Raw genomic sequence first — 2,918 nt, 5'->3', positions numbered from 1 at the left:
ATATATATGTATATGTATATGTATATGTAATATACATATCTGTATATACACATACATGATGGTGAAGGAGAGAGGAATGGTGGAATTAGCTAGTCTGAAAGATAATCACCAATGTGCACACACTGCAGCAATTACAAAGTTATTTAGTATAGTCTTCCATAACATTTCCAATAGTGACACTAAATCTAAAAACAGGAACAATAACTGGAATAACTTATTTTTTGAATACTTTGAAAAAACTAATACCCTCATTTTTAAATATGAAGGCTTAGGATATTTAGAAGGCTCTATTTTTATATTGTGAAATACTTGTATTATATATATATACACACACACATATATATATACATATACACACACATACATACATTCTACATTATCATGTATGTACATAATGAATACATTACTATAATCATTTATGTATACACAGAAAGATATAACATTTACTCCATCTTTTAGTGTCTAATTTAAATCTCTATTTTCTTTCCCATAAAAATCCTAGTTGGTTGCATCTCACAAATTGAAAAGTAGCAAACTTCCATTTTACTTATATGTAGGACATGAATATACATTTACCTATTTAATATTGAAATCTGTGGTGAATACATTTCAAAGAGTAAGTATTTTACACAAAGTGGCACTACTTTCTGACCATATTACCTGTCCTCCATCTCTGATATTTAAACAGTCTTTCTATTATTAATTATACAAATTGGTCCCTGACAAAAACTATGTAGATTTACAGAATAGGTGAATTATTCTGTTTCAAGAAAAGAATTCCAAATGGGAACTGAAAATACCTTTAATTTAAAATATGTATTCTTTCCAAATAAGGTCATGCAATTAACCATGTTTTTCCATTCATTTTTTTTCATCATACTAAAGTAAAGGTTTTAGGTGGGAAAATAATTGGTACAGGTTGGGCATTTTGAAAATATGTTATTAGACAAATGTATAAGAATTCCACATCTCTTAAGATGATTAAAGAACATACACACAAACTTACAAATTGTGAATGAAATGATCAAGTCATTGAAAGATCTCTTCACATAATTCTGAAATAGCTCATAAATACAAGAGAAATAGTTGACTTAGTATTGATTTTCTGCAAAAAGAAAAGAAATGACAAAAATTCAACTACTTTCCAAATGTTGGAATCAATAAAAACAGAAGCCTATTAGGATAGGGGACATCATTATTTTAGTAACTCTACCTACACAAAGTTTGCTTTCATTGGGAATCAAATCAGAATTAACCTCATAATTTCTGCAGGAGGGAGAGTGATTCACTCATAAACTACTGTCTATGTCAGCTTATGTGTTAGCATTACGTAAGCTAACAACAACTACCATTTCTATTGTACCTTAGAAGGTGCTCTCACTCCCTGTGTCCTATTTGTTCTTCTAACTACCCTATGTTCTCCATGAGGCAGAGTCAATGACATATTCATCCATGTAGAGAATGCCAGAGGTGAACGCCATACGGAAGGGACACAAACAATGAGGAACACAGTTAGAAATCACTTTTCAGTCTCCCCAAACCTCAGCAGTAAAGATGGGAGAATGGCTCCCCTTCCTGAGGTTGAGAATCAGAGTCCTTGAACAGAGGCAGCTGGACTAGAGGTCTCAAACCTCTTCAAATTAAGTGGCCTGTGCCTCTAATACACATTTATATAATAAGTTAATTAATACACCCCCCCACACACACATATACATTCACCTGATTATACTTGTATTACCAACTAATTCACTGCAGTACGAAAAGTACCAATTTTTGGTCCAAGAGAAATGATAGGAAAACTACAATCTACTGACCGAAGAACCAGGGAGATAATAATATAAATTTTTTAAAGTTGAGATCATCTTATAACATATTTTGATGCATTACACCTTATTAGAGATATATATACACAGTTCATACCTTTAAGTTTCTATATGTATTTATTATATTGTATGATATTAACATTATACATTATAAACAATTTTACTTGTATATTTATTGTCTAATATTTGTCTATATATATTTATCTGTATGTCTATTTTGAAATGTCTATTACCTATTGTCAATAAATATTGATAGGATCTTGCCGATTTCAGCTTCCTTTGATCTATATTAGTGGATTTAAATGGTTTATACTGAACTATCCTAATACAGAGAATGAATGGGTCTAATGAGGCAGATGAGTATGGTAAACTTTGATTCATTTTGATTAAATTAATAAAACTTCTTTCTTCTATTAGTTCTAGGAGTCCCAATTCCTAAAATTACTGGTTCTAGTAAAGTCCTGTTTATCTATTGGTTTTCAGAAAGGTGTTTGCAAGCTAAATAGCTCAATGGTGAAACTAACCTTAACCCTTCACCAAACTACAGAAATGAAAGATCACAGCAATGAGCAAAAGTCGTGCTAGTATACTTATTCAATTCACTCTGTAATTCCAACGGAACCTTTGCGCATCTTCGGAATCCCAAGAGGCATTACGTCGCTAAGAGTCTTTCCACTCTTAAAAACAAGCAATTCCTGTGACTTGTGTGGCCAACAACCGGTTTCCCAAAGCCTGGTTAACGAGGGCACGGGGGTAGGGGGTAGGTGGGGTGGTAGAGGTGGCGAGGATCTCGGGTTCCCGAGCCATCTACACTCCCCGGGGCCCCGGCTCACCTGGCTCCTGAAAGAAGGGGTCGGTGTCCACTGTTCTCCTGGATCCCGAGCTCGCGGACCACGAGAGATGCGCCCTGAGCGCGTTGCTCCTCACACTCCCAGCTCCGGGCCGGCAGCGACACAGTGCACCGTCTCGGTGCAGGACCCGGCGGCCCTACAGGGGGCGAGGAGGAGCCGCCGTGGGTTCAGGGGCAGGGAACCCCGGGACCCCAGCCGGGTGAGCAGAGGCCGAGCTCCCTAAGGATCTGCCAGAGGCAGAGCG

The 2,918-nt window shown here is 36.4% G+C and overlaps 1 protein-coding gene across 2 annotated transcripts in view; it reads right to left on the bottom strand.

Annotated features, from left to right (window-relative positions):
- BVES (blood vessel epicardial substance) overlaps nucleotides 1-2,806 on the bottom strand; it is a 34,658-nt gene extending 31,852 nt beyond the window's left edge. The window contains exon 1 of one of the 2 annotated variants that reach the window (XM_005883797.2): nucleotides 2,657-2,806. The gene's annotated coding sequence lies outside the window, so the exon portion shown is untranslated. The remainder of the gene's footprint in view (nucleotides 1-2,656) is intronic. The other variant, XM_014531392.1, reaches the window with a different exon arrangement.
- Nucleotides 2,807-2,918: the final 112 nt, after the last annotated feature.

The sequence above is a fragment of the Myotis brandtii genome, unplaced genomic scaffold (genome assembly GCF_000412655.1).
Source record: "Myotis brandtii unplaced genomic scaffold, ASM41265v1 scaffold8, whole genome shotgun sequence".
NCBI classification, from domain to species: Eukaryota; Metazoa; Chordata; class Mammalia; order Chiroptera; family Vespertilionidae; genus Myotis; species Myotis brandtii.
Note: the sequence above shows the minus strand (reverse complement) of the source record. Positions and strands in the feature narration are given on the sequence as shown.